The sequence below is a fragment of the Pelodiscus sinensis genome, chromosome 3, assembly GCF_049634645.1.
Source record: "Pelodiscus sinensis isolate JC-2024 chromosome 3, ASM4963464v1, whole genome shotgun sequence".
Lineage (NCBI taxonomy): Eukaryota > Metazoa > Chordata > Testudines > Trionychidae > Pelodiscus > Pelodiscus sinensis.
This window is the reverse complement of record NC_134713.1, coordinates 90,071,546-90,092,943: the sequence shown is the minus strand read 5'-3', so window position 1 is coordinate 90,092,943 and position 21,398 is coordinate 90,071,546. Positions and strand designations below refer to the sequence as shown.

At 45.9% G+C, this 21,398-nt stretch overlaps 1 long non-coding RNA gene across 5 annotated transcripts in view; it reads right to left on the bottom strand.

The window, feature by feature from the left end:
* The window catches only part of LOC142827878 (uncharacterized), an 81,548-nt gene that overhangs the window by 25,645 nt on the left and 34,505 nt on the right, over positions 1–21,398 (bottom strand). For 4 of the 5 annotated variants that reach the window (XR_012902666.1, XR_012902669.1, XR_012902665.1 and 1 more), the window contains exon 3: positions 17,074–17,166. This is a non-coding gene — a long non-coding RNA (uncharacterized LOC142827878). Of the gene's footprint in view, positions 1–11,504; positions 13,846–17,073; positions 17,167–21,398 lie in introns of those variants that run through there. The other variant, XR_012902667.1, reaches the window with a different exon arrangement.

The following is a 21,398-nucleotide window of genomic DNA, read 5'->3' as shown; positions in this document are numbered from 1 at the left end:
GAATACAAATTTAAAAGCTGAGCGTATGTTAGTGGCAATCTCTTCTTTTTCTTCCCGAAACTGCAAATCTGGCAGCAGCAATTCTTAAAAGTGAATATTTATATCTAAAGCATTTATTAAATGCAGATACTATCCCACTGGCTCACATATTAATTAGAAGACCATGGTGTTGCCTAGCTGAAAAGCATGGAATGGGCACAAGGAATCTTTTTTTAAACCTCTAGCCCCTAGTCCAAATTCAGCCCAGGTCAGTAGCAACTAATGGATTAACACCAGACAAGGTTTTGGTGGCTTGAGCAAGATACATTGTTGGTGTCTTCGTCACAGAAAGACCACCACCACAGCTGCAATAATAGGCATACTTCTTGGCTGCCTCAATAAAGAAGCAAAAAGTAGAATAGGCATGACAAACGAACCTCAGTCTCACTTCAAAAGATAGTCCCTCTATGTCAAGCTTCAACCTCAAAGACAGAGTTGAGGTGATCTCACCCGGGCACAGCAAAACTTTTCCTGTCAGTGCCTAAGCCAGATCTGTTGTATAAGCAGTAGATAGCTGCACCTTTCATAAGGGTTATATTCACTTAATATTGCTTTACATAGTCTGCACATAAATGTCCTATAAACTCTTTGCATCCAGTTCTACTAACCCATAGTCAGCAATCTACAGGTATGTCTACACTTGCACTCTCTTTCGAGAGAGGGATGCAAATGAAGACATTCGAAATTGCAAATGAAGCCGGGATTTAAATATCCCATGCTTCATTTGCATATTCGCGTTATGGCGCTATTTCGAAATAACAGACGCTGTTAAGAAGCGGTTATTTCGAGAGAAAACACTTCTCTTGAAATAACTGGAAAACCTCATTGTATGAGGAATAAGGATTATTTTGAGAGAAGGGTTTTCTCTCAAAATAACTGTGTCTTAACAGCGTCTGTTATTTTGAAATAGCGCCATAATGTGAATATGCAAATGAAGTGCAGGATATTTAAATCCCGGCTTCATTTGCAATTTTGAATGTCTTCATTTGCATCCCTCTCTCGAAAGAGAGTGCAAGTGTAGACATACCCTACTTCCACCAAAGTCAAGGGGACAAGACAATTAGCTGTACTAGAGATTACTTGTAGGAGTGAGAGTTTATAATCAAGCTATTCTATAAAAGGTCAGGAAAAAGTCAATTTTCATGAAAATTTTTTTTATTTCATGTTAATATTCTGTTTTGATGGAAATTTTCCAACCAAGTCTTCTTGCCAATTTGTTTCTATGGAAACTATAAAATTAATAATGAAATGATAGCCCTTGCCTAAAGTATTCGGTCTTTGGAACTTCTGTTTACTCAGAAGCGGAGGCTCAGTCTTTTTAAGAGCACCCAGGAGACCAGGTGCTGAATAATCCTAGCCGTGCATCCAGCCAGTTACATTACTGGTCTCCTTTTCCTATTTCATTGCACTCCCTTAGAAACTGTATTCAAGAGAACTTGGGCACTGCACTTGTTCCTGGTCACTGTCCAGGAGGCCCAACAATGTGCGGAGGAAGAACCTCGGGGTGACATTAAATAATGTTATGATAAGTGAGGGAGGGGGTACCTGGTCATAATTCATATTGCTTGGCCAAAGAGAGTTGTCTAGGCAGGATGAACAAGAGGCCTGACTGAAACTAGGTTCAACCAGCCGAGGAGTGGCCTGTGAAAGGTAATAGCTGAGGTAGGTCATTAAGCCTTGGAAAGACAGCTTTTAATCTGTTACAAAGGTACATCTCCAAAAGAAAACAGCAAGTCTAAACCCTATTGGAAAGCAAACCACCTCTTGGAGTCTCTGCCAGCAGGTTCCCCACTGCAGTACCCCTCTTCCCAGGGGCCTATCACCTATTCACATTCTCCATCAAAATTTCAAACAGCAGCCCCTCCTGAAACACCCTCTAGTGGCAGGCCACAGCACATCTTTTTTTCCCTTATGTGATTCCCAGAAATATCCCACTCAGACACTCCACACATAAATAGCCCGTGTGGGGTTAATTTATTGAAAGAATTCCCACAACTACTCCAGAATTGCCAACCGTCCACCAACACCAAGTGCCGCTCCAGCAACTCTCACCACATGCCCACTTAGCTTCATTCCTCAGGTTTGGTTCCAGTTCTTACCCCTCTATTATTCCCTCTTCTTCATCCTTTCAACTTCAGCTCTCTCAGTCTGAGAGCCAAGGAGGCATATCCCTTCTGCTTTCTTTGGCTGTGGCTCTCTGGGATGGGTAAATTGTAAAGTGACTCTTCCCCCAGCCTGTCCCCAAATTGCCCTTAGCTTTCACCAGCCTGACCTGACTCTGCCTCACAACTAGGGAACTTTTACCACTTGCTACCTTGGGGTTAGCCTCATCCCAGCTCTACTCTTCTGGGTTTCAGTGCACTACTGTCTCTCATTTATATTCCAGGGACAGCTCCAACTCCCTCATTACACCAAACTGGGACACAGCTGGACTGGAACAGGAGCAATGGGACAGCAACCCTTTTACAAAGTGACTGAAGACAATGGAATTGAAAAACAAGGGTTACCAATCCCGGATCAGGGTTGAAATGAGGGTTTGATAAGAGAGAACTCAAAGCAAGAAGAGTTATTCTCTGAAAAGCAACCAGTACTACCAGGCTAAATAGAGAGTTCCTGAAAGGGGTTATTTTCAAGGAATGCCAGCTAATTATTTGTCTTGTTTTTCTGTGTAACTAAACTGAAAATGTATCTAGTTCATCTTCTGAGACATAAGAATGTAGAGATAAGCAAACCATTTTTGTTATTGTTCTTTTTAATTCTATTACCTATGTATTTTGAATAATCTTGTTTTTGTTAAGACTACTTGTGTATACGTAATTTCACACAGATGTTCTCAAACCAGAGAGAACCCTGTAATCTCTAATGTTCCTGATAGATAAAATATGTCTGGAACCTACACCCTCCCCCACTCAATTTTGGTCTAGGGGCTTGGACAAATATGTCCCATCCCAGAGATCTGTGGTGCCAATAGCAGATTCATGCAAGAAGAGCAGCTGAAAGACCAAAGGGGATTCAAGATTTCTAGTCACAAAATATTTTGTTAATGGAAAAAAAATCATTGTGCTTAAATATGTACACTATTTGTGTACAAGTATACACACACCTTTGGGTGAAAGAGGGACAACTTTATAAAAAAAAAACTTTTGTCAACTGTGCTCTCCCTTTATGGGATTAAAATATTTGATGGAGTCTCTATACTACCTACTTAATGAAAACATTGTTGCTTAATGCAAGTCCTCTTTGCTGTTGCTCCTTGTCTTTATTTTCAGTGGCTGTGATGTTGCTGTATTCCCAGATGCAGAAATGAAGCTCAACACAGACTACTGCTAATTACTGACTGATATACAGATGTGAATGTGTGATCACTCTTTCTATAGGAAAAAAACAGATGTTTCCATGTGCTGCCTAGATTTGTTTTTTTATATGATTATGTAAGATTGCCTATATCTCATCTAATTTTCTCAATTTAATCACGAGGCGAAAGTTAGCCTCCTACTGGAAAGTCCAGTGTTATACAAAGGCTGGATTGATGTCCTTTGGAATCAATCTGTTTCTTTCAGGAAAAAAACCCTTGCACTGCTTTCCTAAAAAAAGACCCTGCACTGCTCTCCTAAGCCTGATTGTGAACTCTATAAGGAGTCATTGACTTTAGGGGCATCTTTGCCTGGGTATGGATCAAATCTTTGATAGCAGCTGTCAATGATGTGCAAGCACCAATAACTGAATTGAGAGGTTGGAGCTGGAACAGGTATTTCATGAAAGCAGTTCATCACAATTCAGTTTGGAGTTTGACTGCCTTAATGCAAATGTGCAAAGTTTTGCAGAAATTGGCTTCCCTGACTGTGGATGGGTGATAGAATGCACATATTCCATTTTTGACACCAGACTACCTGGCTGCGTCTAGACTGGCAAGTTTTTCCACAAAATCAGCTGCTTTTGTGGAAAAACTTGCCAGCTGTCTACACTGGCTGCTTGAATTTCTGCAAGAACACTGACTTCCTACTGTTTGAAATCAGTGCTTCTTGCGGAAATACTATGCTGCTCCCATTCGGGCAAAAGTCCCTTTTGTGCAAAGCTTTTGCGCAAAAGGGCCAATGTAGACAGCTCAGATTTGTTTTGCGCAAAAAAGCCCTGATCATGAAAATGGCGATCAGGGCTTTTTTGCAGAAAAGTGTGTCTGGATTGGCACGGACGCTTTTCCGCAAAAAGTGCTTTTGCAGAAAAGCGTCCGTGCCAATCTAGACGCTCTTATCCGCAAATGCTTTTAACGGAAAACTTTTCTGTTACATGCATTTGCGGAAAATCATGCCAGTCTAGACGTAGCTCCTTGGTTTTAATTGAGTACATCAATGGAAAGAAGTACTTCTTCATGGTGTTGCAGGCACTTGTGGACCACTGCGGCATTTCACTGACATCAACAAAAGGTGGTCTGGGAAAGTGCATGGCACACACATATTCAGGAACACTGACAGCTACAAGTGGGGGCTTTCTTTCCAGATCAGAAGATTACAGTGGGGAAATGTTGAAATGCCCATACTGATCCTGCGAGACCCAGCATATCCCTTATATGAAACCTTACCTTGGAAACCTTGGTAGCAGTAAGGAACAGTTCAACAACTGGCTGAGTAGGTGCTGGATGACAGTAGAAGGTGCTTTTGGAAAATTAAAGGCATGCTGGTGATGCCTTAATGGCAGGTTAGACTTCAATGTGGATAATATTCCCATGGCCATAACTGTGTGTTGTATATTGTATAGCCTTTGTGAAGCTAAGAGTGAACAATTTGCTCGGGGTGGAGTGTTGAGGCAGGCCACTTGCAGGGCCGGACTCAGGCATGGGCTAGCCGGGCAGCTGCCTGGGGCACCAACCAATGGGGGGGGCGCCTGATGGCAGCTGTAAGGGGCTCGCGGTATCCTGTATAGCTGCCATCAGGTGCCATGCGCCCAGCTCCCGCAGCGCCGGCCCCATGGCGCCGGCCAGCAGCAACCTTCCTCTCATGGTCGTGGGGCCCTGCACAGCCCAGCACGCATGCCAGCAGCTGTGGCCAGGCCGGGCTGGGCAGCGCATGCGCCATGGGCCCCGGGCTGCACACCAGCGACTGTGGCCGGCCCGCGTATGTGCCATGCGCCTCAGGAGCAGGTCCTGGGCTGTGCACCTGCAGCCAGGCTGGCCCACGCACGCACCATGCACCCCTGGGACAGGCTCATGCACCCTAGGGTGGCGGGCTCGCGCTCCACAGTCGGGCCCGTGCATGCACCGTGCGCCCGGGGGCAGCGCCGCAAACCTGCGCCTAGGGCGCCAAAAGGACTTGGGCCAGCCCTGGCCACTTGGCTACTGATTTTGTGCAGCCAGGTAACAGGGCTATCAAAGAAGCCCAGAAGGGAGCAATTTAAAAATGGGACGCTTTGAGGTAACACTTTGAAAATGGGAACCAGACCAGTAATATATATCTCTATGATTGGTTCTGCAGTGTTTCATTACGTGTATTTTCCCTAGGAAACAATGCTGAAATTAGGGGTCTTACATGCCTATAAGCAAATGATTACGCTGCTTGTGTATTTGTTGGTAGTGCCTGCCATCTCAATTTACAAGAAACAAATACAAATCAGTTACCATTCAAAAACGTTTAGTGTACAAGAAACAACATACACACACAGATGCTTGGTAGTGAAGGAACAGAACCTGCACACCGTATGTGAAGCAAGCAAGAGAGTTTACTACACACGCAGCGCTGTCAGAGTGTCATGTTGCTTGTTAGAGCTCAATGAATGCTGCCAAACAATAAGTTACAACTAATTATATAGGATGCTCAATGGGCAGATTAAAGTGATGGGGGGGGGGGAGGTAAGATCTGGACCCCTGGATAGGTGCTAATTGTGAGGCAAAATAAGATCAATAATATAAACTTACATAGTATTTCCAATAAAACAAGTATTTAAACAAAGCAGACATCAATTATCAATTATGTGTCAAGTCAATAAGTCTGTCAGCTTCAAGAAGGTATCTCTGCAGGATGTGGTCCATCTGGGGATTAAAGCAGAGACATTAGGAGTACTTGACAATGGCACATTTGTTCCTAGCACCATTGAATGTGTCTTGTCCTGTCTCCCATCCTGTGCTAGGTGTGGGGGCGTTAACCATTATGTACTGTGTTTGTGTGCCAATCCCAGACTCCAAATTTAGAATAGGGGTTCTTACCAAATATCATAGCGTACCTCAGAAATTTTTATCCTACAGTCCTTCCTCTTAACCTCAGGGTTCATGAACCTTTCAGGTTAAATACAATAATTTAATGTTTTTAGCTTACTCTGGAATCATCCGTAGAGCACCAGTACCAGTGGGAATGTTGTAATCAACACACCCACATAATTTGTCAAAACAACACCCAAATCCATTCCCAGGGTATTGTTAGAAAAAAAAACTGCTCCCCCCCAGTAAAAAGTTTGGCCAGGCAGCTCTTGCTATAATGGGCTGCAGTAGTCCTCGGGAGAAACCAGCCGCACCCTTCCTGCATACCATTGCCTTTAGAAAAAGGGAAGGTGTGAAAAGGGGAAAATAGCCCCTACACGGGGCACCTCAATCCCTCCCGCCAGGCCTTCAATGCCAGGCTGACCAGGGCCCACATTGTGGTGGAGGGGGCCTTCGGGCGACTGAAAGTCTGCTTTCGATGCCTCCTCACCCGTCTGGACCTCGCCGAGCACAATATACCCCCTGTAGTGGCAGCATGTTCTGTGCTGCACAATTTGTGTGAGAGAAAGGGGGAGGCTTTCCTGCCAGCCTGGATGGCTGAGGCTGACTGCATGGCTGGCCACTATGCTCAGCCCTGCACTGCCGCTGTCTGGGAAGCCTACCGGGGGGGCTGTCCGGATCCGGGAAGCCCTGCGGGAGAGCTTGCTGGTGGAGGAGGAGGACGACTGAATTCTCCCTGCATGCCCCATTGGGGCCTTCTTCCACCCTCCCAACCTTCCCCTTCCTAACCACTCTTCCTAATGTCAAATAAAGACAACATCTCTTTTTATTTAACATAAGTGGGGTGGGGGGATGGAGGAGTGAGGGTGAGAGAGGGGAGGGGGAAACCTGTGACGAGGGAGCTGGAAGGGGGTGGAAGGGAGGAAGGGAAAGGAAAGCTCAGGGGTGGGGGTCCGGCTGCCTCTCCCATCTTGCAACACTGCAGGTGAGGGAGTGTCGGGGGGGGAATGGGTGTGGAGGTTGGGGCAGGAGGGACGGGGGCTGCGGAGGAAGCAGGAGCAGGGGGAGCAGGAGCAGGAGGAAGCGGGAACCGGTCGAGGAGGCTCTGGAGGTAGCCTCTGAGGGCACGGCCCTGCTCCTCCAGCGCCTCCAAGCTCCGCTGGTGCAGCCAAAGGTCCTCCTGGACCCAGTGGTCCTGGGTGCGGAGCTGGTGATCCAGGAAGCGGAGGTGCCACTGCTGGTATTCCTCCTGGTTCCTGGCTCTCCTGCTGGCCCGGGCGCGGGTGGCTGCTGCAGGCGGGGTGGTGCGCCCTGCAGGCCCAGGTGCTGCGGCTGTGGTGAAACAAGAGCAGCGGTCAATTCTCCCTGGGGCCCAGGTGGGTGAAACCCAGCCCCCCTCTGCAAGGCCAGGGCCCCTGCATGACACCCAGCTGCAGCTCCATGGTGGGCAAGGGCCAGGCGCACGGTCCCTGGGCTCCCTCTCCCCCCAACCCCCCATACACCTAAGGGGAGCATGATGGTACTCACATGTGGAGGCCTCCCCGGCCTCTGATGACACAGGCGATCGGCTCTGTGGGGTTCCTCGGGGGTCCTGGATTCTGGGCAGGCTGCCGGCAGGCTCCTGGCTCTCGGTGTCCTCCAGCTCCTCCTCCTCGGTGTCACTGAGTGGTCCCTCCGCCCCGGGGTCAATGACCACCGTGGGGGCAGGGACGGCGTGAGCCCGCAGGATGCGGTCCAGAGCCAGAAAGTGGGGGCAGGCCTCCGGGTCGGCCTCTGGCAGGCAGGCCCGGGAGTAGGACTGCCGCAGGTCCTTTATTTTGCAGCGGACCTGCTCCCTGCTGCGGTGGTGGCCTCTGGCGGCCAGGCTGGCAGCCATGCAGCCGTAGACGGCCGCGTTCCTGTGGCTAGTGTGGAGATTGTGGACATTGGAGGCTTCCCCCCAAACCTGGATGAGGTCCATGATCTCCGCACTAGACCACGCGGGCGCCCTCCTCTTGCGGCCCCGGGCAGGCTCCTGGGAGCCGCCAGGCTGGTCCCGGGAAGAGGGGGAGGGCTGGGGGGCATCGGGTGGCTGGTTCATGGAGTGTCAGGTGCAGGGTCTGCTAGCACGGTGCTGGCAGCCTTGCAACTGGCACAAACTGTGTAGCCAGCCCGTGGCCCTTTAAGGGCTCCGGGGCCGGGAGGGGGGCAGTAGAGTTTCCCTGGTCTTGGCCAGAGTGGCCAGCAGGGCAAGCTGGGAAGGGCTAGCCTCCCACTAGTTCGAACTAAAGGGCTACAGAGCCCTTAGTTCGAACTAGTAAGTTCGAACTAGGCATTAGTCCTCGTGAAATGAGGTTTACCTAGTTCGAACTAAGCGCTCCGCTAGTTCAAATTAAGTTCGAACTAGCGGAGTGCTAGTGTAGAGCCTATCAAAGTTATTTCGAACTAACTAACGTTAGTTCGAAATAACTTTATAGTGTAGACATACCCTTTGTGATATGTCCCTCCCTCTGCACAGGTAGGGAGGTTAACATTCTAGCCCATTGTATATGAGGGATGCCCAATGGTGCTAGAATGTTAAATACTATGCTATGGCCTGTTCATATTAGCCTTGAGCTCTCATGGATTCTCAGTTTCCCCATTCCCACAGAGGAGTGTTGAGGAGATGGGATCTTACCACTTCCATAAGAATCATAGAATCATAGAATAATAGGACTGGAAGGGACCTCAAGAGGTCATCGAGTCCAGCCCCCCGCCCTCAAGGCAGGACCAAGCTCCGTCTACACCATCCCTGACAGATGTCTATCTAACCTGTTCTTAAATATCTCCAGAGAGGGAGATTCCACCACCTCCCTTGGCAATTTATTCCAATATTTGACCACCCTGACAGTTAGGAATTTTTTCCTAATGTCCAATATAAACCTCCCCTGCTGCACTTTAAGCCCATTACTCCTTGTCCTGTCCTCAGTAACCAAGAGGAACAAATTTTCTCCTTCCTCCTTGTGACACCCTTTTAGATATTTGAAAACCGCTATCATGTCCCCCCTTAATCTTCTTTTTTCCAAACTAAACAAGCCCAGTTCATGAAGCCTGGCTTCATAGGTCATGTTCTCTAAACCTTTAATCATTCTTGTCGCTCTTCTCTGTACCCTTTCCAATTTCTCCACATCTTTCTTGAAATGTGGCGCCCAGAACTGGACACAGTACTCCAGCTGAGGCCTAACTAGTGCAGAGTAGAGCGGCAGAATGACTTCACGAGTTTTGCTTACAACACACCTGTTGATACAACCTAGAATCATATTTGCTTTTTTTGCAGCAGCATCACACTGTTGACTCATATTCAACTTGTGGTCCACTATGAACCCTAGATCCCTTTCCGCCATGCTCCTTCCTAGACAGTCGCTTCCCATCTTGTATGTATGGAACTGATTGTTCCTTCCTAAGTGGAGCACTTTGCATTTCTGTTTATTAAACCTCATCCTGTTTACCTCTGACCATTTCTCTAACTTGCTAAGGACATTTTGAATTATGTCCCTATCCTCCAAAGAAGTTGCAACCCCACCCAGTTTGGTATCATCTGCAAACTTAATAAGCGTACTCTCTATCCCAATATCTACATCATTGATGAAGATATTGAACAGTACGGGTCCCAAAACAGACCCTTGAGGAACTCCACTTGTTATCCTTTTCCAGCAGGATTTAGCATCGTTAACAACAACTCTCTAACTACGGTTATCCAGCCAATTATGCACCCACCTTATCGTGGCCCTATCTAAGTTATATTTGCCTAGTTTATCAATAAGAATATCATGCGAGACCGTATCAAATGCCTTACTAAAGTCTAGGTATATAACATCCACCGCTTCTCCCTTATCCACAAGGCTCGTTATCCTATCAAAGAAAGCTATCAGATTAGTTTGGCATGACTTGTTCTTCACAAACCCATGCTGGCTATTCCCTATCACTTTATTACCTTCCAAGTGTTTGCATATGATTTCCTTAATTACCTGCTCCATTATCTTCCCTGGGACAGACGTTAAACTGACCAGTCTGTAGTTTCCTGGGTTGTTCTTATTCCCCTTTTTATAGATGGGCACAATATTTGCCCTTTTCCAGTCTTCTGGAATCTCCCCTGTCTGCCATGATTTTTCAAAGATCATAGCTAAAGGCTCAGATACCTCCTCTATCAGCTCCTTGAGTATCCTGGGATGCATTTCATCAGGACCTGGTGACTTGCTGACATCTAACTTTCCTAAGTGATTTTTAACTTGTTCTTTGTGTATCCTGTCTTCTAAACTTACCCTCTCTCTGCTTGTATTCACTACGTTAGGCACACCTCCAGACTTCTCGGTGAAGACCGAAACAAAGAAGTCATTGAGCATCTCTGCCATTTCCAAGTTTCCTGTTACTGCTTCTCCCTCCTTACTAAGCAGTGGGCCTACCCTGTCCTTGGTCTTCCTCTTGCTTTTAATGTATTTATAAATGGTCTTCTTGTTTCCCTTTATGCCTGTAGCTAGTTTGATCTCATTTTGTGCCTTTGCCTTTCTAATCTTGCCCCTGCATTCCCGTGTTGCTTGCCTATATTCCTCCTTTGTTAGTTGTCCTAGTTTCCATTTTTTATATGACTCCTTTTTTATTTTGAGATCATGCAAGATCTCCTTGTTAAGCCAAGCTGGTCTTTTGCCATATTTTCTATCTTTCCTACACAGCGGAATTGTTTGCTTTTGGGCCCTTAACAACGTCCCTTTGAAATACTTCCAACTCTCCTCAGTTGTTTTTCCCTTCAGTCTTCCTTCCCATGGGACCTTACCTACAAGTTCTCTGGGTATGTCTACACTACCCCGCTAGTTCGAACTAGCGGGGTAATGTATGCATACCGCACTTGCTAATGAAGCCCGGGATTTGAATTTCCCGGGCTTCGTTAGCATAAGCGGGGAGCCACCATTTTTAAATCCCCGCTGCTTCGAACCCCGTGCAGCGCGGCTACACGGGGCTCGAACTAGGTAGTTCGGACTAGGGTGCCTATTCCGAACTACCGGTACACCTCGTTTCACGAGGAGTAACGGTAGTTCGGAATAGGAACCTAGTCCGAACTACCTAGTTCGAGCCCCGTGTAGCCGCGCTGCACGGGGTTCGAAGCAGCGGGGATTTAAAAATGGCGGCTCCCCGTTTATGCTAAGGAAGCCCGGGAAATTCAAATCCCGGGCTTCATTAGCAAGTGCGGTATGCATACATTACCCCGCTAGTTCGAACTAGCGGGGTAGTGTAGACATACCCTCTGAGCTTATCAAAATCTGGCTTCCTGAAATCCATTATCTCAATTGTGCTGGTCTCCCTTCTACCTTTCCTTAAGATCATGAACTCTATTATTTCGTGATCACTGTCCCCTATACTGTCTTCCACTTTCAAGTTCTCAACTAGTTCCTCTCTATTTGTTAAAACCAAATCCAGAACAGCTTCTCCTCTGGTAGCTTTTTCAACCTTCTGAAACAGAAAGTTGTCTCCAATGCAGTCCAGAAACTTATTGGGTAGCCCGTGCCCCGCTGTGTTAGTTTCCCAACATATGTCTGGATAGTTGAAGTCCACCATCACCACCAAATCTTAGGCTTTGGATAGTTTTGTTAATTGTTTAAAAAGGCCTCATCCACCTCTTCCACCTGGCTAGGTGGCCTGTAGTAGACTCCTACCATGATATCACCCTCATTTTTTACCCCTTTTAGCTTAACCCAGAGACTCTCTACACAGCTATCTCCTACGTTCATCTCCACTTCAGTCCAAGTGTGTACATTTTTAATATACAAGGCAACCCCTCCTCCCTTTTTTCCCTGTCTGTCCTTCCTGAGCAAGCCGTACCCTTCCATACCAACATTCCAATCATGCGTCCCATCCCACCAGGTTTCTGTAATACCAATGATATCATAGTTGTATTTATTGGTTAGCAGTTCCAGTTCTTCCTGCTTATTACCCATACTTCTTGCATTTGTATATAGGCATCTAAGATACTGATTTGATCTTGCCTCCCTGTTGTGCCCTGACCCTCCTTTCTCCTTGCCATTATAGGCCGTAGTCCCCCCCATTTCCAACCCATCTCCCAGTCCCGCACATTCAGCACTTACCTGTGGGCTTTGCTCACCTGTCCCCGTTGAACCTAGTTTAAAGCCCTCCTCACAAGGTTAGCCAGTCTGTGTCCAAACAAGGCCTTCCCGCTCCTGGAAAGGTGAACTCCATCTCCGCCAAGCAGTCCTTCCTGGAAGAGCACCCCGTGATCAAGGAAGCCAAATCCCTCCTGGCGACACCATCTTCGCAGCCAGACGTTCACCTCCAGGATGCACCTCTCTCTGCCCAGGCCCCTACCTTTGACAGGAAGGATCGAAGAGAATACCACCTGTGCTCCAAACTCCTTCACCCGTACTCCCAAAGCCCTGTAGTCACACTTGATCCGCTCAGTGTCACACCTGGCAGTAAGGGCTGGGTGGACTTGACCATCCAAGAAGTCTGTTACAATTACTTGTGCGGTAATATCTAGAGCTTGCCCCATTCTTTAACATTTATCTTCCAGCTCCTTTATTTGGTACCATTTATCAATAACCTGATTAATTCTGGACCGCGTACTAAGTTATTTCTAGCAAGGTGGACACAGAGCATGATAAATCCTTTAGGCTGTTTAAGATTAACCAACCAGCCTTGCTAGTATCCAGTTCTCCACTGGCATTTGATATTACTACATCTGCTATTCTTGATTTGATACAGTTGTGTTTCTCTGCCTGATGTGCTAGGATGTAGGTGTTGCTGACTGAGTTACCAGCACCAAACCACCCTGCAATGTTATCAACTAATCCCCACCTCTGGTGAATGAGGCGCTCTCCAATTTGGTTTGTTAGGCTGGTAATATTATTTCCCATATGGGGCCCAACCATTCACATGGCTTATTTACCCCTTCGGACAGGGTGTGTCTCTCGACCCAGTAGGTATAAAACATTACCGAGGTGAGGACTGGCAGCATTGGTCCTATTATTATCAGGCTGGGCTCTGAGACTGGAATCTGTTCAGGGCAGGACAGTGTCAGGTGGTTCTGCCTTGTATCCTCCTTGGCCGTCAGTCTGCAGCAGTCCCCCTTTAGACGTAACTTGGACACTGGCTGCATTGATTGCAAATACCGTCCCCCTAAGAGGACTACAGCTTAAGAGTGTCTTTCATTATTAATGGGGAATCCCATGTAATTCCATAATTCTCTCCAGGTATTCTCAAGGCCTTCTAAGGCTTCAGGCACCTGGCACCAGTGGGTGACTGGGCAGTCGGCTATTATTACAATGGTGAGGTTACTAGTTTACTTATTGATGTGAGCATCTGTTTATGATTTATCCAAATTTTCTGATGTCTCACTTGCCTGTGCTTCACTTGCAGATTTATTGTTACCTCTGGCCAACCCCTTTCACGGTTAGTGTGCAAGTTCTGCAAAAGCTAAATATTTCATTAGTCTGGTAATTAAAGAAAAGCAAACCCAGTGAAAGGGGATTGCTAACCCACTTCCAGTTCTTTTTACATGGCACACTCCTTGCTTCCTTCCTCAGGCTTCATGGGGTAGCAGGAGTGGCAGCAGAAATGGCCCCATGGTTGCCTTCCAGTCCATTTTTGTTCACCTGTGGAGACATTGTTAGCATTTACCTAGCTTAAATAATTACGACAGTAATTTACTGTCCTTTCACTAAGTTTTCCTAGAGTTGCTATTTGATTGGGCCCAATCCTCTTTCTTTCCCTTTCTCTTGCTGAACAGTTTTTTTCCTAGCTCATGCTACTGCTTTACTTAGAATGTTCTTTCATTTAAAAGACAATACACAACAACGATGTTTGCAATAGATGTGCTCCAGACAAGATAAAACAAACTTAGAACACAAAACGCAACTTGTGACAGTAGAACCATGTTTTTTTCTTCAGTTGCTCTTCAGCTGGTACCAACACTTTCTGATGTTCTGAAAGATAAAAGAACATTTTCCTACCCACATAGAGGTGGTACATTATATCTCTTGTAATCCTTTTTATTTTACAAGTATTTTGCTGACTTCTTTATTAGCCTGCTGTTACCCAATAATTACTTATGCTTTTATTTTGTAAACCAGCTTCTGAGGGATTGGGTAAATTACTTCTCTGCTCAATTATTAAGTTAAAGGTGGCATGCCTTAATTTTCTTCTTATACCACAGAGCAGGTTTTTAGTCTGTCTGTTGTGAAGCTTCATATTTATTTACAAGTAGTAACTGTATATACTGCTATAGTGATTTCCCTTGGCACAAAGTGTTTGCCAGTTACCATTCCAGCAAGCCTAAAAGGCTTTCTCTTTCTGAGAGAGTATCATGTATAGTGTTAGCACTAAATTTATTTCCATGTTATCAGTAACATTAGCATTATATTTCTGTCACGTAGGGGCTTATGAATATTTTGTTATATACAATATCTTTTATTTGGACAATTTACTACAGAACAGTGTGTGTTATAGCCAGTTGAAATTTTGAATAACAGGCCCTTTTTTATCCTTTTTTTTATTATTTACAGAAGATTCAAAGTGGTCATTAACAGCCAGGCATTCACACACATTTGCTTTCAGATTCAAAGTTATGAGCAACCCAAAGACTTCACCTTGAAAGAGACACAGTGAACTTCCAGAGTTCTGCTTTTAGATCACACAGCAAAAATACAACCCATTGTGGCTTCTCTTTGAAGTGTATGAGGTGTTTTACAGGTTTTATGTAACTATTAGCATAACAGTTTATTTCTTAGAACCACCTTAAATGTTAAATGCCTCAAAACAAGCAGCACTAGTTATTTATGTTTTGTCTGTTTGCAATTTTAAGTGAGAGGGCATTATTTAAAACAAAGTAAAACCAATTCATTTGAAACCTACCAAACAAATTTACAAGTTTGCAATGAATTCCCTGTTTGCATTTAACCAGTCAAGTTTAATAGAACCCCTTAATTTCCATTTAGCAAATTTCCACAAAGAAACAAGAAGTCTTTTTATAGCAGGTTTTCTTTAACACATTAAGACAATTGCTTAATTCCTCCCACACACCACAAAATCAACACTTTACCTTCTCCTACCCTTCATCACTTGCTTTGTTCTTCAATGAAAACTTTCCTTGTTCCAGTAATTTAACTTTCCCAATGCCTATACTAACTACTGTTTTCCTTATTCTTCTACTTCGCCCACACAGGACCCAAGCCTCTTACCCCCTTTTACATGCTTCTTTCCTTCTTATGATCTGTACCGGATCCTACTTTCTCTCATGAAGGGTCCCTTTTTAGGGACACAGGTTTGTCCATTAGTAATTTAGTAAGAAGGGTGGGGTTTTCAATTAGCCCCCACACCTTCTGGTTCCTTTCACTGGGTAATTCCAAATATTTATTTCTACAGTCAGCTAATAATTATTAAACTTCTTAGTACAGGTTTTTTATAACAGTCAAACAACAGTAGTATTTATTTTGATTGAGATTAAGAGTTTGTAAACCAATAAATATTTCATCAATTTGCTTAAAAGGTCTGCATGGTATTGTCAGACCATGGGTTGTGCTTTAACTCTTGCAATATTTGTTTCAAAGGTATAGTATACCCTTTCTTTTCTTTTTTTCATGTGGGGTTTTTCCTGAATTTTGTACCAATGTGCCCAATTTGTTTTACTAGCAATTTTTTAGTATTATTCATTATATGCTTTTAAGACCCTTAAAGGACCTTAAAGGGAGGGAAGAACGGGGGCATTAATTTCAGTTCTCTTTTGGCTTGCCCCTCATATGATTGTGGTTGCAATGCAGGGGACCCCATTTTATCTTTTAAACTTGCCAGGGCTCCTTTGTCTATTTCTGCCCCCACTCTTTAGGCATTGTAAAAGTGCTTGCAGTTTGTTGTTTAACAGGAGACATTGCCTTATTGTTTTCCAGGTTTTAACAACCTTTTCCAATTTCTCATTTTTCTGCTTTTACTTGTATGAGCAAACCATATGTCTGGACAGCCTGTGTTGCTTTTTTCTGTTTTTCTAATTTTATTATTATTATTTTTAATGCCTCATTTTTCAGCTTTAAGGTGGTATTATTTTGCTCCTTTAATTTGAGGATGTCCAGCACCACTATTACTGCGTTGTCTATTTTATTGCCTTCCTGATTATTTCACGGTTTGACCACCTCTTCCTTTGCTCCGGCTGTAACATACTGTGTTTTTAAAATCACTGCCACTGGGGTTTGTGAACTTGTACTCAAAATTTATTCCTGTGGGTCAGCTTTCGCCTTCCCCTTGGGTGTCAGGGTTAAATCACCCTGCCTGCTGACCGTATGGTCAGTCTCCACGTAGGTCAGTCCTATGGAGATGTGTGTTTCCCCCTTTACCGTAGTCCAAATTCACACACACTTGCTAGCCTTAGGGGGATGTATGTCTCCACCTTTACCACTGTGGTCTTACGCACTTGCCAGCCTTATTTGGGACTAGTACTATTCAAGGTTATCTACGTCATGTGCCTGATGGGGGGCTTCCATCAGGACTTGCAATGTCACGTGCAATGAGAAATTGGGACCACCAGTTTGCACTGCCTGCCGCCTTGCATACACAGCCAATCCTAGGCTTAACGTGTGGCTCAATTGATCCCTGGTGGTTTGTCCAGTCCCTCCACAACACACCCCTTAGCTTAAACAGTACACAACCCTCTTATACTGTTCTCCCCCCACCCCTTCCAATGGGTACCCCTTAGGCCTGACCCTTATGCTTGATTCACACACGTCCAGGTTTCTCTCTGTCTTATATTTGGAACAGAATCAGGATGTGTCTGAGGGGAAAGAGAGACTTCCATCCCTAGCCTAATGATAAAACAGTAAAGTAAACATACTCACCCCTATTGGATGTCAGTCTCTGGCCCCATTCAGCTCATAAGCCTGAATCCCGGATAAGCCCCCAACTGAAGGAACAGAACCTGGACACCGTATCTGAAGTAAGCAAGAGAGTTTATTACACACGCAGCGCTGTCGGAGTCTCACGTCACTTGTCAGAGCTCAGTGAATGCTGCCAAACAATAGGTTACAACTAATTATATAGGATGCTCAATGGGCAGATCAAAGTGATGGGGGGGAAGTAAGATCCTGGACCCCTGGATAGGTGCTGACTGTGAGGCAAAATAAGATCAATAATATAAAGCTACATAGTGTTTCCAGTAAAACAAGTATTTAAACAAAGCAGACATCAATTATCAACTATGTGTCAAGTCAATAAGTCTGTCAGCTTCAAGAAGGTATCTCTGCAGGATGTGGTCCATCTGGGGATTAAAGCAGAGACATTAGGACTACATGACAATGGCACATTTGTTCCTAGCACCATTGAATGTGTCTTGTCCTGTCTCCCATCCTGGGCTAGGTGTGTGTGTGGGGCGGGGGGGGGGGGGGGGGTTAACCATCATGTACTGTGTTTGTGTGCCAGTCCCATACTCCAAATTTAGAATAGGGGTTCTTAACAGAATATCATAGCCTGCCTCAGAAATTTTTATCCTACAGTGGGAAAGGAAGTACCAGGCAAGTGCAGACTTTCAGAGGTGGGTATAGGTCTAGCTATCATTCTGAAAGCTGTCTGGGGTCAGCGGAAGGGGAGTGGAATGAAGGGGAAACTGAGGAGTCCTGAAAAGCAGAAAGGATGGCATGGGTGGAGTTGGGGAGGAAGGAAAAGCACAGAAAATAATTCTGATTGTGCTGCAGGAGAAGGTGTGCATGCATCTGCTCAGTCTGTAGCATTAATAAGAACTTCAATATCTGCATTTTCCCCTGCATGACTTTAATCGTCTGCTCGGTTATTGTTCTTAACACACTCCTGGTTTCTTTTTTGTCCTGTCTTTTAGCTTCCATCCACTCCCTGCATTCCCCTTTCTCTGCATTGATGTGCCATACATCCCAGACTATGTCTTCTTTGCTCCAACTTGGGCACTTTCTTATCTGGCAGAGATACCTGGCCAGTGTGTGTTGGGAAGGGCCGGGGGGGGTGGGGGGGAGGGAAGCGTGTTTCTCAAAGCCACATCTGCTGACGTACAAGGAACAATGAATAGAAGCATGATTATTGAGATCACACACACAGCACTGAAACATGTCAATGAAATACACCTCTGATAACATAACAATCGCTTTCTCATTGACTCTTGGCAAGCACACGCTTTGACAAACACCATCTTACAGCATGGTGAGTGTTGGGTGGGGAAGAGTGTGTGCTCTGTATGGGCACAAAGAGCACTCTATGAGGATGGTGTGGCAGCCAACTAGAGAAAAATTCTAAAATTCTCCCACACTTTTCCACAGGTGGGGGTCATAGTAGCGGAATCTGACTTCTGAGGGTAAGTAGGGAAGCAAGGGCACATCTGCTTCATGTTTGTGGCTTCCACCCTGGTCCCTATGCTGTTCACCTGTGTGCTGCTTTGTCCTTAGCCTCTGTTTGTCAGGAGTTGGGTATGGACGACGGGGTGGATCACTTGATGATTCCATGTTCTGTTCAGACCCTCTGGGACACCTGACACTGGCTACTATTGTAGGACAGGACACTGGGCTAGATGGACCATTGGCCTGACCCAGTATGGCCATTCTGATGTTTCTTATGAAAGTTTCCTACAATGGGGGGAGGAACAAAGCAGCTCTGCCAAGGAACATTTGGCAAAGGATTGCAGAGTGCCTCCAAGAAACTTTCCTAGAGATCTCTTTGGAGGATTCCTGTGAGATCTTGGCATGCCTCAACAGCCTGCTCCACTGTACTGATTAGCTGCACAAGGGAATATCCAGCACACAAAAACATAGCCAGCTTTGTACGTTTCTATATCCTGAACTGACCTCCACTCTACACAAACTGCAGCCACTTATCACAAGTCTCCTCTTCTGCTTCTTGCTCACCAGAGCACAACTGCTGAGACTGGCTAGACACTTCCAGGATGGTGAACAGGTGACCTAGTGGGTTGTTGCACATTATTGTCTAACTCTACCTCTTCATCAATGACTTCATCCTCTGAGTTACATCATCTTTCCGCCACCTCAGGCACACTAACGTCTCCAAGGGGCTCTTGTTGGCAGAGGTGGGGTCACCCCGAAGGATAGCACCCAGTTTCTTGTAGAACTGGCAGGTGATAAGCACAGTATGGAGCAGTGATTTGCTTCCCTTGCCTTATGGCAGGGGTTCTCAAGCTTTGAGATACCGCGACCCCCTAAGATGCTAAACAAATTTGTATGACTCTCCCCACCCTCACCAAAGTTGTTAAGCAAAAAAAAAAAAAAAGCGCCCCCCCATCCCAGTATTCTCCCCTTCCCCTGAAGTAGGCTCCCCAGTGTCCTCCCATCTCAGTGCTTCCCCCTCCCACTGAAGCAGACATCCTCAGTCTCCAGGAGCCTGCTCCAATCTAATCTCCCCCCCTCCCCCTGCAGAGCCAGGCAGGAGGAAACTCTTTCTTTGAAAGTGGCTGCTCCTGAAGCCCGTCCCGGCTGCCTCAGCTCACAGTGTGTAGGGGAGACATCACATGGCCAGCTGCCAGTCTCTGCTGCTCACGTTGGCCAGAGCAGCGGCGCCCGGCAACTGCCCCCTCTTCACTAGACTCTGCGGCGCTCCTCACTACCCTGCCCCTGCCAGACGCGGCAGAGGAAAATTGTCCCCACCGGGCTTCCGTCCGGTATTTCATGGCTTTTTAACCGGACGGAGCCCGCGGGGAGAGACACATTTTTGTAAAGAAAAAAATCAGATCAGCTGCGACCCCCCTGTAAATTGGTCACAACCCCCGTGGGGGTTGCGACCCACAGTTTGAGAAATGCTGCCTTATGGCATATCTGGTTCTTCAACTTTATCTTGCTCTGCACTGCAGCGTGTCCCTTTCATAGCCCTTCTCTCAGAAACCTTGAAAAATCTGCCCGTAAATATCAAAATTCCTATGGCTCTAGCACAGCTGGGACTGAACAGCTTTCTCTCCCCATATCCTAAGAAGATCCAGCAGCTCGGCAGTAGTCCAAACAGAAGAGAGTTTGTGGCAATAAGTCACCATGATGATCTAGCACAGAGATGGGGAACCTTTTTATGGATTGGGGGGCCACTGATCCACAGAAAAATCAGTCAGGAGCCAAGTGAGACACAAACAACAACAAAAAGCATGGCCCCCAATTGAGTGGGAGAAAGACACTCCCCACATTTCCACACACATACCAGAGCCTAGGGAGGCCCAGGAGAGTAGATTTGGTGGGCTCCAGGCCTACAGTGGGGCAGCAGGGAGGCTGGAATGCTAGTGCAGGCTCCCCAGTGCTGGGGGTGGGCGGTGGGGCATGAGCCTTCGTAGCCAGATGCAGGCAAGCTGGAGGCCACATTCAGCCCCTGGGCCTGAAGTTCCCCACCCCTCACGTAGGGAGATGAGATAAGATCTTTCCATGTCAAGCCAACAGGCAATGGAATCTGAAAAATTCTGGGCCACTTGGTTGTTTACCTGGCTGGGAACTGTGAGTCACCTCCTGGAGGCCAATGAAAGCAATAAAATCAGGTGTAGTGTCTACAGTGGAAAAAATGTACACAAAAACCTTACATCTTTCATTGGGATGATTTTATTTTATTGCCAAAACAGGTCATTTTTACCACCAAAAGTCACATCACAGTGGGTGCATATTCAATGTTTTGTCAACAAAAGCTGCCTTTTGTAACAAAACCCAAATGTAGGCTATGTCTAGACTGCAGGCTTCTTTCGGAAGAAGTTTTTTTCAGAAGCGATCTTCTGAAAAAACTTCTTCTGAAAAAAGTGTCCACACTGCAAAAGTGCATCTAAAAAGCAATTTGCTTTGTCAAAAGAGAGCATCCAGACTGAATGGACGCTCTCTCACATGTAAGCTATGATATCTATGGACAGAATGGCCATCAGAGCACTTGTGCTTTTTCCTCTTCCCTCTTCTTCCAAAAGAACTCACTCTTCGCTCTTCACACACACCTTTTTGCAAAAGAGCTCTTTTGCAGAAAGGCTTCTTCCTTATAGAATGAGGATTACCAATGCAGGAAAAGCCCCTTTGTTCTTTCAATTTTCCAACAAAACTCTGTAGTATAGACAAGGCCTAAGTCTTCACTTTTACGCAGATAGTTGGGAGTTGGCAGGATGGGGGATGTGAGGGAAAGAACTCAGAAGCAGCCCTAACTCTATTGCCAACCAGAAGAGAAAAATGTCTGTTCCCTTCTC